Source organism: Corvus cornix, chromosome 2, assembly GCF_000738735.6.
Source record: "Corvus cornix cornix isolate S_Up_H32 chromosome 2, ASM73873v5, whole genome shotgun sequence".
Lineage (NCBI taxonomy): Eukaryota > Metazoa > Chordata > Aves > Passeriformes > Corvidae > Corvus > Corvus cornix.
Genome location: NC_046333.1, coordinates 64057386 through 64082095, shown reverse-complemented (window position 1 = coordinate 64082095; position 24710 = coordinate 64057386). Strand labels below are relative to the sequence as shown.

Genomic DNA, 24710 nt, shown 5'->3' with positions numbered 1-24710 from the left:
AAAATTACTTGGACATGGTTGGCACCTCATGGCAGCAGCATGAGCCAGGGGATGAGCAGGGGGTTGTGTGCATGTGTTGGGGGATGCTCCCAAGTTCAGAACATGAGTCAGTGCCAGACTACAACGTGTGTCTGTGTTAGAGCTGCCGAGTGTAAGAGAGGGACAGACAGCGTGTGTGATTTCTCTGCCTTGCTCTAATTTCGTGGGAAATTGGGGCTTCCTAGCAGTGGGGTTACTCTTAAGTGCCAGCGCTCCAGCGGGTTTCACGTTGCACCTCGGCGTCCCAGGGATTTTGTTACTGCCTGCTCACTTTCTTCATTTTTATTAGGTGCGAAATGCAGACGCTTGTTCTAATTACCACTGGTAGATGACAGCACAATTGAATAACAGTCTTCTGGTAATCTGGGATAAGTTCTGCCCTCAGAAAATTGCACTCCAAGCGTACTGGAGACAGCGTATTCCTGGTAGAGAGGAAGGATTTGACCCACACTTTCTCCATATTTGTTAATTCAATGTCTTTTCTCTGTGAGTGTCCTGAGAGACAGGTCCAGAGGTCAGCAAAGCAGGAAAGGATCTTTCCAGTGTCTTCTTTTAAGCTTTGGGTCAAAGTCTGCATTGTACCCTTGTTCTTGTTGCATATGAAAACATTGTTTAGCCCTGGATTTTTTCAGGTTTTTTTCCCTTTCTTCCCCAGTGCTAAAAGCTGCCATGGTCACTTACCCAAACACGGTGATAGCATCAGCTCCACAGTTAACTTCTCATTTAGTGGTGTTTCTGAAAATAACAATTGCTGCAAGAAAACAAATGGTAGACATGTAGCATATGCTAAACATAATGTTAGTTTATTGCCTTTTCTGAAAAAAAAGTTGCAGTATGAAATTTAGGGGGCAACTCTCAAATCCTGTGAAATTCATGGCACAATGCCAGTTTATTTGAGAGAAGCTTACATTTGTCCCTAAATCTTACAAGTCCTTAACTACATTTTACTTTCTCACATGCCACTCACCTTTAAGATGATACTCCTTTTTTGGCATTATTAATTATCATTATTGTTGTTGCTGTTATTATTCCAGGAAATCTGTATGGGAGGGACGCTGAAATCTGGTTTAAAAATAGCATTTTCATGTCCTCCTACTCACTGTACTTCGTGCATAGAATGCCTTTTATAAATGCAGACTTGCTGCTTGGCTAGATAAAAGAAACTGTCACTTGATTTCCATAACGAAGTCATTCCCAGGAGGATTTCATTGTTTTAGCAATAAAATTTTTCTAAAAAGGCCTTTTATTTTGCCTGAGAAAGATAACAGAAGTGAACTTCTGAGTGGTTATTCCACAAAACAATTAGAAGAAAGCAAGACTGTCTTGATTTGATGTGAGATTTGTATGTGTGTGAATTCCCTTTCATATAAGATGAGAATAAATTCCCAGCTGAAAATCAAGTTAGAAACATCCCCCCCCCAACAACCTTACACAAGCCACTTTTTCCCCCCCTTGCTCACAGAGATGACAGACATCTTTATCAGCACTCTCCTGCATAAATTTGGTCATATCCTTGAGTTCAGCCCTATTTCAAAAGGTACTTGCATAACTTCTGATTCAGATACTTTCCTGAATTAGAGGCAGTCATGGATAATCATTGCCAATTATTACAGTGCATTAATTTCATTACCAGGTATGTTTGTATTCGTGGGGAGGAATGATCTCTGCACGCTGTACTAAGGCTGAGTGCTCCCTGAAGCAGGGGCGGTGCTTCAGCTGTGGGTGCTTCAGCTGTCGACCACAGTGCAGGCGCAGTCCCTCCTTGCTCACATGCACCATGCTGCCCTGACCTCTCTCACCACTTCTCCAGCATTTCTCACCCCTTTTCTCAGTTGCTCTGTGTCTCATGACAGCATGACGTTCCTTTTCTCTGAATGCTGAACATGCTAAAGCTTGTCAGAATTACAGCATCAAAAAATGTAGGAAGCATATACAGTAAGTGAAAGGTCCTGCTGCTTGTATTTAGTTTTTTTGGTTGGTTTTGTTTGGTTTTTTTTTTTTTTTAGGGGCTGGGGGCCTGTCTCTCGTTTGGACTTTTTTTGAGCCCTGCTTGCATTTTCCTAAGTGTGAATCAAGGCAATTACCATTTCAGGTACTGTAGACAGCATACTCCTGTAGGTAGATACACGCAGTTAAGCAAAAGGGAAGAGGAGAAAAAACATTTTCTTTGTAGTCAGGAAAGCCTTTATGGATTTGGCATCATACTTAAAATTGCATTGTATTAAAGAAATGCAACAATTTCGGAAATTATTATTTATAGGAAGATTTGTGAATTCAGGATGTGATATTCTGACTCACCCGACAGCAAACATGTTTGCGCTCCGGCTGGTATGACTCACACTGACATTTGTCTTAAGCGTGGCAATTGTTTTAGCCCTCTGCTTGGTGCAGGATGAATGAAAAGGCTCCCCTGTTGCAGGTTTACTATGTGCAGCCACCCTGGTAAATTGCAGGCTCAGCTGTGGAGTATTTCCTGTCTCACACACACATAAACACATGCACACACACATGCACGAACATACACGTGCACACACCCCCCCAGTAATGCTTTACTGTTAAATACTAGATTCACAGAAAGGAAATGCATAATTACAGCGCTGCCTTTTGCACCACATAAAGCAGCCCACATCAAAAGACATTTGTCATTAATGTTTCAACAGGTAATCTCTGGAATTACTGCCAAACCATGTTCCTGTTGCTTTGCGCTCAGTGTTGAAATTGTTGAAATCTTTGTTGTAAGCCAGCATAGTCATCTTAATCCTGCAAAAAAGCTAGTCAATAGTGCCTTTGTTTTCCAGCTTTGTGTTTCACATTGCATCAGCAGTGCAGAAGACGTGGCAGCACTGCAAGCGGGAAGAAGGTTAAGGGTGCGTTCTGGGCTGACTTCCTAAGGAAGCAAAGCTCACGTGGTGGCGTTGTTTGTGCCTGCGCCCGTGTGTGTCCCCCCAGCCTGGCAACTGGTGTAATACGGGTCCTCCTCAACCCAGCATTCTGCACAGGTAGAGGTGATGGGGAAGCTGCTTCCTGAAAACTTGGTGTAAGTAGCAGATGAATAGCTGTGGGCACCTGTGGCTGAACCCAGTGAGGCAAAGGCCATGGCCCAAACTCAAATCTTACTGGCACCAGGGAGTTGGTACCGTGGGCATCTGCTGGAATTACTGCTGCCACCAGAGATCAAGCCTCTTCTCTGGTTCTTTGGGTTGTAGCATTAACAGTTTTCTTCAGGAGGTTTTGTCTCTGGCTACTTAAAGTACTGCAGTTAAACAGAATCTCTGCCATTGCTTTTGGTGCCGCTACTGTTTGCGACTTACAGCATTTGGATTCCCCCTTCAACACCATCTTTGCAGGAGAGCTGTGGCCATTGTATGACAGGTGTCTGTACATGTAATGAAGGCCCTTGAGCTTGTTCTCATCTGTAGCAAGTTAATAGGGTGCTGCAGTTCTTCAAATATGCAGGAGGCTCATTGTCTCCACTCAGGGCTGAGCTGCATTTTTTGCATAATAGCTTCCATAAAAGTAAAAGAGAAATATTTATGTCATATAGCAGAAGCATCCAGAGTAGTTATTTTTATTGCTTATATCTGTTCAGCATTGCTGGCTTGCAGCCTGAATTATTATGGACCATTTGCATTCTTTTCTCAATCTTTTCTGCTCAGAAGACCTGTAGAAATGACTGTGTTACAAACACACAGGCAATAGAGTTGTTTTTACTTTAAATCTCTGTATGAGAATGAAGAAAGTTGGCATCCTAGGAGACATGTAGATCTGTGTTGAAATTCCCCCCCCTCCCTACCAGTATTCCTGCTTTGATAGCCATGAAACAGTGGCAAATAGGGGGTGCTGATGTGAATAAGGTGATGGATTTTTATTAAAAAGTATATCACTGGCATCTGATAGGAGGTATTTATAAGGTATTTTTCTTCTTAGGGGTCTGTACTGTTGCTGCTTAGAGAAAACAATGTGGACAAGCTCCTCTTAGTTTTCTTTTCACCTGGTGGCATTGTGTGTTGCACCCATAGCCCACCTCTTGACTTAATATTTTAATACCTTATGCTCCACTCTTTCTGAGGGAAAATCACATGGAACTTAGAAACTAAGCTCACTAAGAGAAGCACAAGGCTAAGCACAGTCTAACCTCAAGTCTTTTTGGAAAAACTGAGTATTAGTGGAATACAAATAAGGAGTATGGTTGTGATTGCTGTTATTTGTGTAAAAGTGATGTCTCTGAGGTCCTAGTCAGATTTGTGTTTGTATTGTTATTAGGCATCATGTAAATGGAGAGTGTGAGTTTGAGCTGTTCTGCATTTTTTCGTGAGTATGACAGCGGTGATGAACCTGTGTCTATTTTCCCGTTGTTGTTGAGGTTAGGGAATGGATAACAAGAGCAGTGGAGCTGGCTTCAAGAGCAAAGTTGCTTCCGTGGTTTGCAGATGAAAAGGTTTGGAAGGGCAGATGAGTCCAGTGAGTAGGTCTGAAAACTCTCAGTCTGTTTGTTTACCTGAGCCTTAAGTAGTGAAAAATACCTGCTGTGGGTGAAGCAATGATGAATAATGGTCTTTAGATTAAATCTAGCGACAGGAATTTCTAGATGACTCACAGCTAACATTAGTTGTGCACAGTCAGTGGCCATCTTCAGTAGTGGCTCCTGCACTGGAGGGTGTGAGCTGCAGCCTTGCCCTTTCAGCCTCATGTGCTGGTCCTGTCTCTCTACTGTTTGCAGATAGATGTTCCCATCCTGCATTTTCCCTTTGGATGAGCACTCACGTTGGAAATGCACTCACAGGAAAGATGTGCTGGGCTGGGATGCCCCATATTCACCGAGCTGGGGAAGGCAACATAGGTCCTCTGCTACAAATTGGGGGGCGGATGGATTGCTTCCTTGTCTGAGCCGCATGATCTGCATGCTGTTTTTCTGGTTTAGGACCTGCAGGATATGCAGAGTGCTGACAACTTGTTTTACTGCTCTCATGCACCCAGATACAGTTATTCACCCTGAACAAAGTGGGTGTAACACCTTGTGAAGTTGGGCATTTCACCGTGGACCGCATGGAAAGCCATGGGAAATGTTTGTTTACATGACAAAGCCATGTCATGTAAAGGATCAAGCTTCAGATGAGGAATGGATGCCAAACAGAAATCAGTGATACCACCTGTTTTATACATAGTAAACTTCTGTTGTCCTAGGGTGACATTGCTTGACCATAGCATTAAAGTAGGCATAACTGGGATTTAAGTAATTTTTATACTAGCAGAACATCAGCAGCAGCCTTTGTACACTAGACAAAATGTCAGAAGATTTTCAGATGGGCAAATTTTGGCATGGCTGGTGTAGAGAAGCTTTTATTAACTTGAAGTCTAAAAGACAGTAAATTCTTGTTTGGCTTGTGGTTTTGGGGTTTTTTCTTGTTTGGGTTTTTTGTTTTGTTTTTTTTTTTATTTCCATTAGAACCTTTTCTCCTTGTGTAAAGTCAGCTAAACCTGTTGAAAATAATTTAGAAGTTTTTTCCTGACGTGATAGATGATACACACATTAGGTAATTGAAATCACGCACGCTCCAGGAAGATAAACCCTCGCCTTTCCCATTTGCGGTGAGGCAGGATTGAACCTGTCTAAAACTATTTCATGTAGAGAGAGAATAAAGCAGGAAATGAATTATGGTTTTATTTGAGTTGAAGGATTAGTTGTGGGATAATAGTGAACAATGGAACAACTTGGACGCAAGGCTGCCGTCTCTTTACAGTTTTATTAGCTTACGCTGATTTGTGAATTAGGGAAACCAAATTATATCATGCAAGAGGGCAAGGGATGGCAATTAAAAACCTGCAGGAAAGGACTAGTAAAATGGTAATCTCTCACTGCCTGATCTTCAAAGCAAGATGGGAGAGCGTGACCTTTTCTTGGAATAAGTACAGGATGTTGCATGTAGCCAACTTCTGGTCTTCAGGTGTTGCCAATTTGCAGTTGCTCACTTGTACTACAGTCCTTATTTGTTGATTGCCCTGGGGTCCAATTTTAGTCTCTAAATACTCCCAAGAAGTACTTCCATGTTCTTTGATTTGAGATCTATTCATGTTTCAATTACACTTCTAATCTGTCAGCACAGTGTCCTTTTTAGCTCTCAAAGACAGGGCTGTGCTGTGGTATTTGAGTAACCATAGTGCTATGGGACCATGGAAAGCAGCTTCCTTGGTAACACTTCCCATTGATGGCGGCAATGTGATCGGTAACCATGTATGTGATAATGATTTGTTGATCATGTCGAAACTTCAGTCGCAAAGTCTGGTTAAGACCTAATTGTACTGCAAACCAGCTTTCTCTGCTGCTCCCTCCAAGTTATGACTGTTTTACATGTTCCACGAAGAGCATGTCATCATAGCCCATCAGATCTGCAGAGCAGAAAGATTGTACCAGTTAGGGACTGAGTGCTCTGCTCTTCAAGTGAGAGTTGGGCTTCAAGAAGCAGTATCTGTCTGTGCGTCCTGAATTTTGTGCTATGTTGTCTTTAAATCTTAAGCATAAGAGTGCCTGGGAGCATTTGCAGGCAGAGTGAAGTGCCTATGGGTAACGTGCCTATGGGTAAGGTCAAGTGAGCAAGTTGTAGCAAATTAAACTAGCTTGTGAATTTATAGTGCATCATCTGCTGCATAATAACTGGCTGTGTGCATGGTACAAAGGCCCTGTGGTAAATACAAGGTCTCATGCCCCTTTTTTTGCCTTAGGTGTAGGCTACCTTGCTTCGTGTCATCTTTCCCATGAAAGATCTCCCATCTTTCCAGGGAGAAGGTATCTGCCCTGGAGTGCCACCACTGCACTGTATTGCACAGGTGCTGCTTGTGGCCTGTTCCTCTGTCCCTGTGCTGGCAGGGGTCTGCAAGACACATTCCAGGCTGACAGCAAGATCCCTGCATAGCTAGCAAGTGGCCTCTCTCCTGATTCAGTGATCAAAGCCCTGGTGTGGGCAATCATAGCCTTATTTAACTCAAACAGAATCAAAATCCTAATCCCACTTGTTGAAGTTAGTGGAAGGACTTAGTCACTGAGTGTGGTGGGTGTCAGCCCAGGGTTATGCACAGCTGACTCTCCAGGGAGGCTCACAGGAGTCTATCCAAGCAGGAGTTTGCAAGAAGTAAACTTCCCTGCTCTTACTAAAAATAATTGGAAGACATGTATTTTTGCTGGAAATGTTAAATATTTCCTCATAGTCATTTGGATGCCATTTGCAGGTTCCCTTGAATGCTGAATGACAAGTAGTAAAGATTAAAAATTGCAACTTTTAGGGTTGCCAAATTATTGGGGGAAAAACCCCCATAAATAACTTGCAAATGCTGAAATGTTTTCTTTTAACACTTACAAACAAAATGTTTTGAGTATTTTGAGCACAAGTGGAGTTTTTTTAGTTGTGAGATTCACATAATTTAAAGAAAAATAAATGGCTTGAAAATAAATTGGTTTGCGTTTCAGCAAGGTTTCAAGGTTTGTTTTTTTTTTTAAATATGTCTGCATTATTTTTCTCTCTTTGGTCTGCTTTCTAAAGTTAAAAATCTTGTGAGACTATGTCTGATGGTGTGTTTCTCTGCCAGATAAGTAGCAGTCCCACTTCAGCAGAGGAGAGAAGCTGTTGACCAAAGTCCTGGAAGTGTAGTCAGGGCTTGGGTCCTTCAGATGAAGGCTCTTGATGTAGTGGTGCCTCTGTTACACAGGAGTTGTAGTTCTTAAGAAACTACTGTGTCTTAAACTGGGGAGATCTTTGTAATAGGTATCTTGCTTTGCTACAGTCCATCAAGGAGAGAACAAAGACACATGTACCTTGAGACTAGTGGTCACCACCATCATCATTGCCAGGTGCCTGCCCAAGTCCCAACCAGCTGGATGCTGGTTTACAGACACTGCCCTATGAGGGCTTAGCCTTAGCCAGTAAATCCAGGAGTAGTCTTAAACCAAAGCTGGATCAGCTGGGCAGATACTGCTTTGGCCCTTGGAAGGTATTATTGTTGTTGCTTTGTATGTTCAACTGAAACAAACTGTCGTAGGTGTAAACTTTTTTTGAATAGCAACCTTTTTTATCATTGCATTGCCTTCCCTCTGCTCTTCACCCATGAACTGCACTTGTCCATCTGTCTGACTTGTTTCCTGCCTTCACGTAGTGTGAGATTCATCTGCATTCATCTGTAGCCATCTAATCTGAGCTCAGTGTCTAGACTCACTTTATGGAGAGAACCAGACCTTTCTAGAGTGATTCATTCTGTCCTAAAGCAGATGCTTAAGATAGGTCAAATGAATAATTTTCTAGATTGCCTCGTTTCCTCCAACAAGTGAAGAGAGTTTGCACTGTCTAAGGCGTAGACTTTTGTCCTGCACATGTTATGGGTTCGAGGACATGGATTCCACCATAAGGCTGATAGGATGGGATCCATGTGCACAAATCCTGAAATTACACGTGAAATGTCTGAGGAGCCTTAAATTAAGGAGATAGGAAAAGTTTGTGGCACAAAATGAAACTAAGAATTTAGGAAGCACAAGGAGACTGTGGGAACCTGGCTCAAGGAAAAAATGTTCAATTTGGCGCAGGTGGAAATATACGCTCTATTTTAAGCGTTCTGTGTGGGGTTCACATAAAAATGAAGCCCAGCAGTTTCCTCAGACCCCAGTAAAAAGGCTGAGGAGAGTCTGATACCTTGTATAGTAGGTAAAAAGAAATAAAGAATTGGTCCACAAAGAAATTTTGTCAAAAAAATTAATGAAAGAACCATAATATTAAAAATCTCAATTATGAAAAATACTTCCTACTGAGGAACAGCAAGAGTGAGTGTGTGTATTTTTGGTTTCAGTACTCCTCTGTTACAATATTGCAGATAACCATGGAAATAGATAGGTGTTTACCTTCCCTTAGAGGAGTTCATCGAGGACAAAAATCTTCCTGTGTGGATCTCTCTGCACATTGTGGACTTTGTTTGCAGACACTTTTCTAAACAGTAGCTCCAAGTAGTTTTTTCTTTCTCTTGTTACAGCAGCAGAAGTTTCTAAGAATTATTTTAATTATGTATCTGCTTCAGCAATTCTGAACTGGGGTTTAATTTTTTCTAATAATATGTACGGGGCAAATTACTCTTCCTATCCTAGATCAGTGTTTGCCATAAACTCACTCCATACTGGAATCTCCATCTTGGGAGCTCATTAAAAACGCATTTGCTTCAAGGAGATGTAGGAGTCAATTGTTCATTTGTTAAACAGGTCTATGGATTTTCCTCTTTTTATTCCTTGCTTTCCTTTCTTATTTGGTTTTGCTTTTGTTTTACAGCTCTACCTTACTTTATTTGAAAGAGGAAAGCCAGTGAGGACCTGTGAACAATCCAGCAGCTTCTGAAAAATCTTCATGCTAAAGGATAATCCAGAATTCCCTGAAGAAGAACATAGTGAATGCTGTGAGTTCCTAGCAGTGATAACAAGTACTTCCAATTGTGTCTTTTGGGAGGTAGTATCTGCCCTGTCGTGTTTGGTCTCTTCCCTGTGATGCACTGAGCACCAAAGGCAGGTGTGTTTGGGTTGAGCTGCAAAGATAGACTTGAATTTCTCTCCCTCTTACTTTTTTTTCTTTCTTTTAATGGGTTTAAGGGCAGACTAGTGTTATCTAAGAAAAGATGGTGGGTTTCTTTTCCTTGGACTGCTACAGTTATTTGTCATATTGCTATTGCTTTTTAGTTAAATATGTGAGCCTGCATTGGAAGGCCATGTGACTGTGTAGCCTAACGAGTGAGAAATAGTATGGATAACAGTTCATGAGTCTACAGGTTAGGTTCAGGAGTTTTAGACATGCTTATACAATGGTTGAAATTATTTGACCACTTTCAAATTAGAGGAATGCAAATGTGGTTATTTCTGCCTGGTACTCCAAACTCCTGTTGGTCAGTTTGTTATATTAGATTGAGTATTTCCAATACAAATGCTCCTCTAAGACGTTTGTGTTCATAGGAATCAGAGTAGCACACCTTCCAGAGGGAAACACAGTCAGTCAACTGAGACCTTGATTCAGTTGTGGTATTAATAAAAGAAAATGTTCCCATGAGGGATGGCTAAAGAGAAGGCATAAATATTTTTATGTTCATTGTTTTTCTTATGAAGCCCACTGCTTTTCTGGGTTGAAATGGGCAAACATGCAGATCAAATGTAAACATTCTCACAAAAAGAGGAAAACAAGAGTTCTCTGCCTGCCAGGTTTTAGAATAATCCTTATTTTTCTCTTAAGAAAGAGCCATGGGGATTTCCAAGTTAGGCAGGTTAGTATTTAAATTCTTATGCCCAAAGTGTACAGTGGTCCTTCAAGATATTAGTCATGATAAAACAAGCTGCAGATTCTTCTGGTTTGAGCAAACTAGTTTGTGCACTTTCCATGAATGTAGTAAATAAATATATTTCCTGGCATGCCTTCTAGCTCCTTCAGAGTTGGATGCCCTCCTTTGCGCTGCTTTTCCCTTTGGGTTCAGGCTTCGGGAAGCAGATTCAGACAGAGTCTAAGCAGTGCTGCTTTCCCAAGAACCAGATGCAAAATAAATATTAGAGAGGACACTGAAAATTTTTTGCCATCTCTTGCCTTTCCCTCCTGCTTTGATCTACAGTGAAATAGTTAACAAAGCTGACATTTGGAATTGTTACTTACTAGTTACCACTAAGCTGCCAAGTTAGTAGCTCATTAAGAGACCTCTGAGACCTGGAGCTTCTCACTGTCTATGTATCCAAGCAGACGTGGCCGTATCAGCTTATTCCCACACTTCGAAAGACCACAAGAGCTTACTTTGCGTGCTGGCATCCTAGAGCAGGAGAAGACAGCCTTAAAAAAACAAAAAACCAAAAAAAAACAAAACCGTCCCAGCATGCAGAGCTGTTGGGATAACAGGAGATGTTCGTTCAAGATGTTGCAATCACCTCCACTGATTGCAACAGCAGCATCACTTCACGTGAAGAAGAGCATTCCCTGGGTCCTGTAAGGTGTGCCAGATCAGCCAGATAAACTGAAGGAGGCAATCATCAGCCATTACAGGGGGCAGAATATCTGTTGAAGATGCTGTCATTGTGATCCTTACATTCTGCCCTGCCCTAAACGATTTAAAATCAGCCCACTTGAAGAACAGTGTGATGTTCTGCTATTGTGGCGCCAAAACCCTGAATTACGCTCAGGAGGCCTGGGTTTGTGCAGAAAAAGCAGCACTCTTCTCACCAGGTATGGATGGGAGAAAGTGTTCTTGAGAATGCCTCTTACCCTAGCATCCAGGACTGGTTCCTTTTGAGGAATCATTTGTAGGTGATGGAGAGCTTTTTAGCAGTTCCTTGAGAGTGTATTTTGTCACCTGGCTTCTGCTTGGAGGGCACTGCTGCAAGAAGGAGGCAGTCAGCCAGGCTCCTCCTCTCCTCTTTCCTTTAACCTCTTAGGGAGACAAGAATACCAGAGGTGAGGAGGTACAGTGTTTCTCCTGAAAGGAAATCCTGGCATACAGTGATTTTACTGAAAAATATTTCTCTCTCTTCCCTGTGTGCAGAGTGTTGTCATGTTAAGATGTGAGGAAAACGATCAAACCTTTCCCACTACAAGCAGTAGCTGTTTTCTTCCCTTTCTGCTGCCTCCTCCTGCCACCCAGGCAAATTTCAGAGGAAGGGGAGTGTGACGAGGGAGGGGTGCAGTAAATTGGGACCAGTGTCTTGCATCCACCTAGAAACTGCCTGTTTACTAAACAGTACAAATTTCTTGCTTCCTTTTCCCTGCTCTCTTCATTTGGATGAAATGCATTTCTGGAATAGCAGTGCTTGTACAAATCAAGTCCATATTCTACTTCTGGGGAGAAAAAAAGGGCTGTCAGGAGGGTTCATTAAGGAGGAACGTTTATTTTAGCAAGGGTAAAAATGAAGCAAGACATGGAGGGTGCCTTGTGTATTCCAGCATACAGTTTTATAACTTTCTGGTAGGATGTAGGTATCCTGAGGGGTTTTTTTTCCATCCTGAAAACATATGCCACAGCTTTTTTGGAGTGCTAGCCACACAAGCACAAACACATTCTAACAGGAGCAAGGAATAAACTCTTCATGTTCCTCACTCGCAGGCATTTCTTCACATTCTTTTTTTTTTTTCTGTGCTTATGCGAGAACCTCTGGCATGGTTTGTGGGAAATGGAAAATAAATCGCTAAATCCAGTATGTGTCAATAACAGAAACGTGTTTAGTTGATCTCATATCTATAACTGTTATTTTGGGCAAACTGCAGATGGTAGGATAGTAAACATCCCCATTTCTAGCCCAGACAGGCTTTCTATGCCCTGCCTTCAGTGGGAACCTGCTGCTGTAAGGGCTGACTCCGGAGAGGGTCCTGGGGGACTGCAGTCGCACATGGCTTAGCCCCAGTTCCATTCCATTTTTGAGCTGCTGCCTTCTTTCTCTGTTCCTTGGCCCTCCTTGCTTCCTTTACCCTGGGTCCTATCTCCCATGTACTCCCCCTCTGGCTGCCGGCTGTTTTTCCTGGCACGTGGAGCTGTGACGGGTCTGGGAGCAACAGCTCCTGTAGCTGATGTCAGTGCTGCTTCCTGAGCAGCCTGGCCAGGCTGGCTGCAGCTCAGGCACACCCTCTCCCCAGAGCATCACCTTCTCCGCCTGCCTGTCCCGCTGCTGCGGCAGCCCTCGGGGAAGAGGCTTGTGCAAGGATGGAAATTGAATGTTAGTGAGCCTTTTGCAGCAGGTTTCTCTGAGCGGCCATCTCCCACGCCTGGAGCCTCAACGCCAGGTTGGAAGTGATGCCTGGTTTCTGTTCTGAGCTGTACACACCTTGGAAGAGCGATGGGAAGCTTTGACACATGCAGTCTTAATGTTTCTGGATGTCTTTGCTTTTGTGTCGCTTTGGTATCTGTATGCTAAATCAATTCATGGTTTTTTATGGAAGTTACCAGGCTGCTGAGAAAAGAGCAGAGCTGCATGTGTCCATTCTTCCAAACAACAGCCCAGTACATGCCACTCGGTATTTATAGTGAGAGGGAAAAAGGGAAGAATCATGTTAATCTGAGAAACGTCTCTCAGAAACAGCAGTAATTTATTCCTAGGCATTATTCTTCATTAAGAGCTACAGACAGCTGCAGCTTCCCTTTAAATAGAAATTGCTCTCTGCAGGCATGCTATACATAGGGCTTCAGGTTTCTTCCATTTCTCTGCCAAAAAATGAGAAGTATTTCTCACCAAATAAATGTTTATTCAGAAAGTCGTATTTCCTGGCTTTTATTTCACGTCACGGGCTTCCGGCAGCCAGGCAAGAACAGCTCAAGGCTATCATTTGGGAAAGGAAGCTGAAACAGTTTGAGTCTCTCGTGGGGCTTCCAAAAAAAGTTTCTGGCCATAACTCTGGGCCTTCAGTTTACTTTAGCTGTTGAACATTGGATTAAAATGGATGTTGCAGAAATCCTGCAGGGCAAGTGTGTCTGTGCAGATGTAAAGTGGGTGGTGGTAGGTGTTTCTGCGCATCAGGCCAGCTCACCTCCTCTCCTGGCCTTGAAGCCACCACCGTCCTCAGACTGCATGGGTGGCAAACTGGCCTTGGGAGCTGGCGGCAGCTGAGCTGTTTTGTTGGTGGGGGATCCCCCGCACGGTCAGTGTATGGACACCTGAGGGACAGCAGGCAAGAGCTGGGCTGTGCCTGCTTGCGCCTGCCACCCAGCAGAGAGGTGGCCAGGGTGGCTTCAAGTTCTGCAGAAGGACATGCAGCGATGAAGCTGTAAGCCACCGGTGCTCCTCAGGACCAAATGCCTTTTTATTCATATCTGTGCAGCTTCCTTGGATTTACCTTTCTCTTGTCTGCATTCCTGCTGGCTGGCTCCTCAACTCATGATTTCCTAAGTTGTCTTTTCCCCACTATCTTTTCCAGACTGAACTGCTGAGCTTCCTCTCCTGTCTCCAGGGCTTATTTGCTGTACCCATTCTTTCCATTCAGTGTGCCAGCCCCTGCCACTCCAATAGGTGACTTTGCTGTTGTTGAAGCCTCAGCTGGTTGTCTTTCGTCATCTATGGCTATGGTGTTCCTGTCAATACATGATGTTTTTCTTTTCCACATCTTCTTCCAGTTCTCCTTGCACTCCTAAGTTTATGGCTTATGGTATGCAGTCCATGTATTAAAATAACTTTTAGTTAGGTCATTCATTACTGTCTTGCTTTCCTCTCGGCCAGTATAGGTTCCAGGGAAGTGAGAAGGTGTAATTTCTCAAGGGCTAAAATCCAAGTCTTTGATAGGCAGGCATGATGCCTGGGCCCACTACATGTTGCTACTGGTTGTCAGCTTTGTAAAACTTACCCTGCTGAGCAAAGAAATCTGGGCACAAAGATTGTTCTCTTCTCTATGGTGGCAAGCTGTAGTTTCCCAGTCTGTTCTGCCTTCCCTTCATTGTCTTCCAAGCAAATGGCTGTAAGATTATGACTCCCATGTTTGGACTGAGAACAGCTTTTGCCTGAGCAAACAGATTTCTCTTTGGCAGTCACTTTAACTGCTGCCCCAGCTTTTTGCTGTCAGCTTTGTTTCATGATTTGGCATTAGAGAAGTCCAGGCGGTCCTAGTGCACAGTGCATTGGAGCGAGTAAACGCAGCAAGGCAGGCAGGTGAATAATGCCTTTGTTAATGATTACAATACCAGTGGTGGTGCATGAAACCACAAAAAGCATCTCCTGTAGTTCAGCATTGTAGCTTATGGTTGCTTATTTTTAACTTGGTGGTTCCAGCTGGAGAAATGTCTGGTCCTTGCTGGCAGCACTGCTTGGTCCAAGAGACATCCAGCGAAACCAAGAAGAAGCATTGGGAACCAAGCCCAGCCTTCACAGGTTTATAGCATGGAGTGAAAGCTGCCCTACTATTTGTAGGTTGTGTCTGGTGTGAAGCTGATTGAAACACAGGTATCTCATGCCTGTGAGAATATTTTTTCCACTTTTCTTACACTTCCTGTGTTTCCCTGCTGCTTTCTTGTGCTGCTGCGATACTTAGCGTCACTGGTGAGCTGGTTTGCTGTGCCCATGATGACCCTAACAGTATATCATAACCTGCCAATGCTTCTCTCAAAGCTGATAATGTTTGTGGCAGCAGCAGCGGCAAGAAGAGAATATAAATTAAGCTCTCCTACAGAGGAGGTTTTTTTCCATTTTCTGTTTGGAGTGCGCTTTCAAAAGGAAAGGCTGCTGATAGTGGTAGGTTAGTTAAGAGGAATCATGAGCCCTTTGTAGCAAAGTATTATTCTGAGCAACTTGTTCATTCATATTTATTTCAGGTTTGTTTGCAGTCTGCTGGGCATGTTGACCCTGGATGAATATTTTGGGAAGGAGTATCAGATACTTTTATTCAAATTGGCTGTATTGATGCTATCAGTGTTCCTTCTCAGTGAGTTTTATGTTTCTTGTTGTTAATCAGCTTTGCTGTTTCAAGCATCACACTGATGAATGTTTCAGAGGCACCTGATGGCACAAAGTTCAAGAGGAAGATAAGCAACTTGACAGGATTGCCTTTAGCTTCTTATCCTGTTGAGGTATCAGAACTAGAGACAGACTAAGGAAACTGGAGATACTTTTTTTTATTTATTTCCAAAGAGTTTTCCTGGCAGCTTTTTAAATGAAAGAAAAACCCTCCCCACTATGGCAAATGAAGTTTATTGCAGTAGTGCAACTTCCTACCAAGTTATTGCACTAGTAATAGAAGAAATCTGTTTGGGGAGTGAGGGCTGCATTAGATGAGGGGAGGAACATTATTTGTGGTTTTCTGTGCCAGGCAACCTTCAGTCAGAATTGGGGTGGTGATTTATAAATTCCCTTTGTCTCACTTCCAGCGTTTGGACTGCAGTAAATCCTGCTAAAGCATTACAAAAGCTGTGTCAGTTGAAAGAAGCTGGGCAACATGTGGGTTGGCTTCCCGGACCGGGGTACATTTGTGAGCAGAGCTATGGAGATTCCTTGCAGCAGAAGTGTCCTTAATGGAGGCAGTGGGCAAATTGTGCTTTAAGCCTTCAGCTCACAGGAATTTGTCTCTCTGGCAGACAAAACTTGTCTTCTCAGCAGCTTGATTTATCATTTCTGATGCAAATAGCTGACAAAAAGAAACTTCAGGTAGCATGAACCTCTGGTGAAGTAAAAGGGAGTTTGATACTCGGTGGAGCAGCAGGAGGAGCACTGGAGGAGCTGACACTTTTCATATTCACAGTTAAAATGTTTTGGGCCTATTTTACATTTTTTGAAAGGAGTATTTTTTGTTTGTGTTTTTGTAAAGCTGTGCTCTGCAAGTGACTTTGTGAAAGAATCAGCTTCTTATGGGGAAAAGAGAAAAAATAATGTCTCTTTGTCACTCAGTCATGTACTGCTGCCTTTTGAAATGGGAAGGTCCTTGTAAGATATTTCTGAGTTAAGACATGTCTGTTAATTCCATAGTGCAAATTACCAGGACCATTTTTACTTTTACCCGAACCATTAAAATGTTTGTATAACTATCTTTATTCAACCTGAGGGATAGCCTGCAGAGCAGTCAAGGAGATATAAGTACAAGCACTTCCTTCTTGTTATCATTGACCAGTCAAACCAGTTCAGCTGAAGTGATTTGGCTTAGTGAGCAGTTCTGTTGCTCCTGATGGCATCCGTAGAAAGAGTGAGTGAGCTGTAGAGCTTTATAAGTCTTCATTATAGGGTGAAGTCTCTTCTTAAATTAAATGAAGCTGTCAGGCTTCATTAGCTCCGGGTTTTCTTGTTGTTATTATTCTAACGTAATTATCACTTTTCTTCAGTCAGCCTTCTGCTTGCCTACTTCCAAATAAACTCTTTCCATCTGGAGAGTATTTTGAGATGGGGAAGGTACAGTGAAGTAGTGAAACTATTCTCAGCATTGTGTTCTTCCTCTCCTTTTCAACTACCTTGAATGCTCTACAAGGAAATAGAAATAAACAAATACTCGGCAACCATAAGAGGATCCTCTTATCCTCTTCCCTCAAAAAAGATCATGCAGAGGAAGACTGTTGAGTGTCTGTCTAAGCACATGCCTTGGGAGAAAGCATCATACATTGATATATAAGATCCCTACAGTTCTTTGCTTCAAAAAAGCAGCATTAAGAACTCAGGAATCACCCCATTCTGCTCTCACATGACAAGACACGTTGCTTCAGCAGTAAAGTAGTTCTTGGGCATAATGAAATACCTGCTGACTGCAGGGAGTAAGAAAGGCTCAGTCATGATGGGTACATCTATTTGTGCATCTGAGCCCTGTGTAGAGATTCCCAAGCTGACAAGGTGCTTTGCTCAGGCTAATTAGCCCTGCTTCTCTCCTTACATCTTCTCTGATTATGCTAATTAGACTGAGCAGGGTGCTGCCTGACCCTGGTGAGAGTCAAGCAAGTGTGTCTGTACAGCCTTGCCCTGCAGTGTAGCCTCTCAATGCCTGAGCCCGCTCGGCACAGACCCACGAGTGTGTGCCAGTGGCTGTGCAGCCAGCACAGGTATTGCCTGCAGTTTTACTGTACATGCTATCAAGCGTCACTCAGCCCTGGGTGGCTTGCTGGGACTGCAGTGATGGTACTAAGTGGTAGGAAAGATCTTGAACAGCTCATAACCTGTAGCCTCCTTGCTCTCAGAAAAACACATCCTGCTGGGTGTCTTCGGTCCTGTTTGTTCTGTTGCACGTGAATGACTTTCCTGGTTCTGGAGGTGGTGCCCTGGAGCCCCGAGGGAGTTGGGGGCATTGTGTGAGGGGACAGAAGTACCAAGCCAGACAACCAGAAATGGTGAAACTGAGGAATAAAAGTATGAAGATGTTGGACTTTCTGCTTTTTATCCTATTTGCGTGTGCAGGACTGGCCGAAAAATGGGCTGGCATATTGAATTAGATCATGAAACCTTGCTAATTAGCTGTTCTTTTTCCACTCCAGCTCTCCCTTCTTCCTTCCCAGGTGGGGTTTTTGTAGAATGAAATGAGTGCAGGGATGGGTGACTTGCATAATTTGGTATTTTAACATTCAATTCCAGCTAAGTTTGCTATCAAATATTTTTTCAAAGACATTGAGTAAGCTTACAGAAGACCGGTTTTAGGAGAAACAATCAAAAAAGACCTCTTGACAACCCCAAAATGCCAACAAATAAAACTGTTTTCGCTCATTACAGTAGAAGTGGCTTTTTACTCCCTGACTGTTCTTCCTCTGACTGACACTTTCCTGGGAGATGCAGTTGAGAACGAATGTGTATGTATACACACATACACGCAGCCTATCTATATATATATTGATCTGAGTGAGCCTGGGAATGGAAAAGCAAGTGCAAAAACATATGCTGGGTTTGGCAAGTTGGTCCTTTTAGTTGCACAGTTTCCTGATTTTCTTCGTTTAAAAGGTGCGTTAATGTTCTGTGTATGATGTTCTGAAGTGTGATACTTAGATCTTGTCAAAAGACGGATGTTCATGTTTCATTCCATATCATGAAATAGTAGCCCTCAAAATATCAAGCTACGAATAAATAGCTGTGCTGTATTATTTTGGGGAGCTGCAGTTTCTAAGACAGTCAGTATAATCACGTCCATTAAGTGAATAGAAAGTGTTTTGAAAGAGTAGAAGGAGCTTTGTTGACTGAAATGGCTGGGTCAGAACTGAAAAGGAAGAGTTTGCTGTTTTAAAACATAGCAGACATTTTAGACATTCTTATCAGGATGCTTCAGTAAAGCAGTTGTGCAAAAGACTGATAAGGGAATGTGCAATAGCAGCCCTCATCATTTAAAGTGCCCGTGGCAATGTAAAATAGCAATAAATAAAAATCTCGTGTTCTGGAATTCCCAGGTCTCCTTATTAGCAGATCAGTGTGTAAACGCTGGCTCAGTGTATCTAGTACTAGAAGGATGTGTTTTGTTCCTGGAAATGGATGTGTGCTGGCTCTGAAGCCCTGGCGCATGCATAAGACAGAGTAGATTCAGAATGAGCTGTACTCGGCATTTTCTAGAGGAAGTCTGTTTTGTACAAACCACACATGAAAACAGTAAGTTCATAATTTTTCACTGCAGTGCAGGTATTTCATCAATTTTAAATCATGACTTAGTTACTGGTTTCAGTCGAGCTGCCTAGTAAGATCTTGCCAGGAGCATCGTAACAGGACAGCTCAATCAAAATTCCAGATTTAATGTTGCTCCTTGGTCAGGTTGAGACTGGCAGTTTTCATTTTGCTTCCAGATCTGCAGCAATTAAATGCTTAAAAATGGTTTGAAAGAGCTGGAAGAGCTTTGTTCACTGAAGTGGACAGTGGGGAGCAACAGGAGAAAGAGCACTGGACTATTAGAGGCAGGGGACGAATCCCAGTGTTTGCACCCCATGGGCCCCATTGTAGACCTGAAGCAGCTGTTTTTCTCTTACAAGCTTGAGCCCTGAGACTGCTTGTTAACCTGTGCATGCTTTTAAGGCTGTCTGGCCTATGAGGGCTGGAACCTTGAAGCAGTAGGGAATGGTGTTTATCCTTGGTCAAAGAGGGAAACCACCATGCCAACACAAAGCCTGTTGTCTGATGAGACCAGTGCTAAAGGTAACATGTAAAAGCTCTCCTGATTGCTTCTTTGGGACAGCAATTGGAAGTAGGGTAAGTGGTCCTTAATTGAATTATGATTGGCATTTTAAGGCTTATGACAGTGCACTTAAGCTCAATGAAAGCATTTCTATTTACGTGTTCCTTCAGGACTTCAAAATGTTGCAAAGAGCACAACAAACTATTTGATTGTGATTGTGCAAAGCTGGTACAGTATTAGTGTAGCTGAAACTGAAATTGCACTCAGGTGGGTTCAGTCTCAGTGCCTGTATTGTGCTGGAAAACCCAAGTGATTTGGTTTAGAAAAGATTTGTCATATTTAAGCATCTCTTCTTGGTTCTATGGGGTTTTTTTTTGTACTTTCCATTTCTGTTTTGGCAAAGATGATGTGGGGGATGAGGAGTTGCAGATTGATGATTGTTTGTCTGTAAACCATCTTACTGGAACAGAGACTGTAGGAGGCTTTCTCATGGCTCTTAGTCAGACCACTGCCTTATCTAAACAATATGTGACCCTCGAAGATGCTACATGTGGCTCTGACCCAGTCTACCTGCCTGATCAGAATGGATATGGACATGTTAGGAGAGTGAGAGGAGCCCTCATTTGGGGAAACGTTCCCATGTATCAAACAACTGTGTTCTTAAGTCTTTCCTTTCTGGCAGCATCCTTTCACTTGACTTACTTAATCCAGCTCAAAGGTGGTCCAGGAAGTAGAATTTGATACCTCAAGAGAGGAGGTCACAAAATGAGGGCAAGGCTGTGTCCTGACATCACAACATGGTACTTGTTTTGGCATTGCATTAATATGCAATAATTTGTAGTGGTAGCAATGCAGCAACTCAGAACAAGCACTGCAAAAACTTTCATCTCAGGCAGTGGTTGTCACTAGAAATGCAATTGCCTGTGAGGACCATCATTCTTAAGACTAGTCATAGCAGCAGTGTGGGACAGTTTATGGAATACAGTTTGAGGCATTTCCAGCCCACAGATGTCAGACAGGATGACAGCAGGTAGGAGACTGATGGCAGAGGTCAAGACTTGCTGGGCATTACTTGACTTCAGTTTTACGCTGGAATAGGGAAGAAATTGTATCCTTGATCTTTACCTGAAAACAGTGAGAAAGGAGGAGATACAGAGAAGGATATGCAATTAGAGAAAGAAACCAACAATTAGTGCTGCACTTTCATATCACTTCTTGGAGTAAAAAGTAAATTCAATAATTCCTATCTACTTATTTTCTAATTTTTTTTTTTATTCATCTTATAATGATAGGAACATTCTTCCCTTGGTAAGAATTAATTCTGACATGAATTTGAAACCTAAGGGGTAAGATAAGGGAAATTTTAAAAATAAATAAGGAATCATTGAAATTATTTTTGAGCAAGTACTAATTACTTTATCCTTTTACATGCAAAGGGAACAAAGGAAAATGGTAAAAATTTGGCTTTGGTAAGGTTTGGTTTACTAGTGCTAAGCATGGCTGAATTTGAAGAGCAGAGGAAACATTATGGATTTTTTGAGAGTGGGGCCCCCAGGAGTTTGAGAAGACACCTGATCAGAAAGCTGGAGTTCCAGATCCTACCTTCTCTCTTGCACAGTCTCCTTTGGGATTCTGCTTTGTTCTTAATTTAAGCAATCACACAGTCAATTTTGTCTTGTGCTACCTTTTCATTAAATGCATCTACAATTCAAGTCCACCAAACCTGTTAGAGGCAGGTCTTGCCTTTTGGACAGAGAATTGCATTTCATGGTTTTTATCACGTCTTTATAATTTTTTCCTCTCTGGCCTGTCTGCAAAGGGAATAGCTGGTGTTTTGATACTAGTATATTAACTCCTACAGCCCTTTCCTGCTGTGCAGCCTGTGGTTTGGGATGACTCCACTGGTAAGGCACTTGCAGTCAGGAGACACAGTGGCAGAGCCAGAAGGAACTGTTAATCTGATGGGCGACTTGAGGCATGTCATGACCAGTCAGTGGTGCAGCCATAAAATGCAGATAATGATACTGATATTACTCCTTGGTAAAGCATTATGAAATGTTTTCATGAATATTCCTGCTCCAGAGCCTGGGTGCTTTTAGTCTGGATTCCAAGGACATGAGGTGTGTGTGGTGGTGATGATGCCTGTCTAATTGTCCATCGCCATTTCCCACCCCCCTCCCATAACAGTGTCTTGGCTAATTCCCACCAAATCCTGCAGGAAGTAAAAGTCTCAAAGACAATTAAATTCCTACAATTATTTTTGTTGTTGTTGTTAAATTCAACAGGCAGGGGAGGTGAGAGCTGTGAGCTGTTGCCGACATTGAGGGGAAAGAGACAGCCAAGCTCTGCCCTTGGTAGCTCTCCTTGACGGTGGCTGGCAGTGAGTCCCACCTCTGCATCCAGAGCACTGTGGCAGCCCTTGCCCAGGTGCAGGCCAGCATGGCAGGATGTGGAGAAAGGCTGGGCTGTTGTCTGGAGGGTCACCAGAGGGAAGATGGTGCAGGGGTGGAAAAATGCAGAAGGATGGTAGAGCACAAATCCTACTCTGTTCTTTGGGATGTGTTGTTAGAAAGGCTCTGGCTGAATTTGCCATTCAAAACCCTGGAGGTGTTTTTGTTTCTGGCTGCTTGAAACACGACTTTCTCATGTTCCTGGGATGTTTTCACTCTTCTGCACAGTGCTGGGTTCCTCTGCCACAAGGATTCTCTGAATCTTTCCTGGAACCTTTGGCAAAGCTCTTGTGCTCCTTCCCCTTCACGCTGCTCACATTTTACTTCTGCAGTGAATGCAAATTGAGAGCTGCCCTCTTGCCTTGTAACCGTGAGTCTTCTCCCCATGTATACCAAGTGCAAGAGCTTTTCTATTCTCATGAAAAATTCTCTCTTTGTCCTCAATATACACATTTAATGTCTAGCAGGCCCTGTTTTCAGTGATTGCTGAGTTTCTTCCTTGCATAGCTCTGTTTATGCCTGTAGAGTGCTGGCCTTTTTCTGCACAAGGCCTCTCACTTACTTGGCACAGCTGCTGGTTTTGTATTGTTCTGTACATTGAAGGCAGCTACATGGTAGTAGTAAATTCACAGGGATGCAAATTTATTATCTCTTGTTTAGCAACTCAGTGGGGCACATGTTTATCTTGTTCGCTTGAGTGCTGTTTTTAAATAGTACTGTATATACAGTAGATAGATTTAAAGTTGACTAACCAAGAAAACATCATCAAGGCTGAAAGAATAAGAGCGAAAGATATGCAAGAGTTGCAGGCTGGTTTTTAGCACTGCTTTGTGTCTGGCAGGCTGATGCATGTGGCTGTAGCAGTTAAGATGTCTCATTTACGTACCCAGGTACAGCCAGGTGAGTTTAAAGCAATCAGATTAATCTTGTGTCTTGGAAGAACAAGTTCATCCTTTGCAAGAGAGAAGAGATTTTCAGATTGTTGGTGTTTAGGGTTTTTTTAATAAGGAATGTTTGCATAAGCATCCCTTCACTGGGAAGAAGGGACAGGTCAACAAGTAGCCAATTGACCACAGGCTCTGTGGCTTCTACAAAGGCAATTACAGGAAGACCAAGACTCTTAAGCTACCTTCAGGTCAGTTGTTTTCAACAATGTTAGTTTAGGTAGGTTAAGAGTTCAGCTGCTTTGAAATAGAGAAGCCATAACCAGGAAGGAACGTGATTGGAAAAGCATCAGTCGTGGAAAAATACTGCAGCCTAAAGTCAGCTTTCAAGTCTCCAAGTTGTTTTATTGACTCAATAGACTTAAGGTCAGGCTTTCAGTAAAGAAAGTCAAGATCAGATGTGTCTCTGAAATAATTTTCAGGGGTTATTTAAATGTGTGGTATGTACTTCTTTGCCATTTTAATAAGAATCTCTTGTGTCGAACTTATTATTACTATTGTGGCTTTAGGTTTGTAGTCAAAGCTCATTTTGGCTAGGCATTTGAATACATAAATGTAACAAAAGGACTCTCCAAACCAAAGAAGTCATAATGTGCATGTGTATGTTTGTGTGAAGAATGGAGAGTTCAGACAATGTGTACGTTGGCTTCCAAATCCACCTATCTTTCCAGTCATTTTGTGGAGAGTAGCCTGGGCTGTTGTAGAGTGAATAGACAAATTAGTTCAGGAAGAACACCTCTAACTTCTGGTTGAAAATCCCATCTTTGAATCAAAGGGAATTTACAGCCTGCAAATAGTGTATGAATCTGTTTCAGATCTTTGTCTATTAGCTGGTCTTTTATTATTTTTGCTTTATTTTCATGTGCCTCCTGTTTGCATTGAAGTAAGAGGTGCAGAAGACCTATTTATGTGCTTTTTGCCATGTCTGTTTTCCTGACAGGATGGGATGGGTCACTGCAATGCATTTTTAAGGCATTTGCCCTATTAAGTTCTCAGTGTCCAGACCTCATGGCTTCTTCCACTTCCCTCAAGGAGTTGTTAATAAGTCTTATAACATTCAGCCTAATTTTCACTTTTTAAAAATTCCCTTAAGTTAGTCTTAAGTTGCCCAAGACACAATCTTACATAATTCTGTCTAACTCTCTTGTGATGTTGGATATAACACTAGGGCTGGAATCAGCAGTAATGGGATACTGTTAATTGACTGTTCCTTCAGTACATGCTTGGAGATTCTCCTGAGGAGCTGCCCACATGATATGTCAAACCCAAAAGCAGAGAAAATGTGCTGTGGACAGGCACTGAAACTCTGAGATGTTTGGGTTTATCTGAAGCAACGTGACTGAGCCTTTTTTATATTGGCTGATTGAAGTGGTGTTGCTGCACTTCAGAATTTCTGAAGGACTCATTTCATCACTCTGCCTTTAATTTCCTTCTACTGCTTTCAGTTAGTTCTTATTTTACTGTCAGTCCTATATGCTCTCGCAACACTAAGTTTTCATTTTTTCCTTTTTATTTCCACAGTAGATGGTGTAGTCACATCCCACATGGCTCTGCCATCTGGAACAGCTTCCCTGACTCATATTCCTTTCAAGTTACAACTTCATCCTTGGCCTCTATGTGATAATCTTCCTTCTAATAAAACAATCACATCTTATGCCCAGAGGCTTTCAGTTCTTCTCTGTTCAGTCTTCTTCCTCAAGACATGTAGCTCTTGCTACCCTTTGATACACAATGTATATTGTGATCTGTACTTATTATTA

General features: G+C 42.5%; 1 protein-coding gene across 1 annotated transcript in view; it reads left to right on the top strand.

Annotated features, from left to right (window-relative positions):
* Positions 1-24710, top strand: part of ATXN1 (ataxin 1) — a 161481-nt gene that overhangs the window by 59512 nt on the left and 77259 nt on the right. The window contains 1 exon segment of the mRNA XM_010402885.4: positions 9339-9462. The gene's annotated coding sequence lies outside the window, so the exon portion shown is untranslated.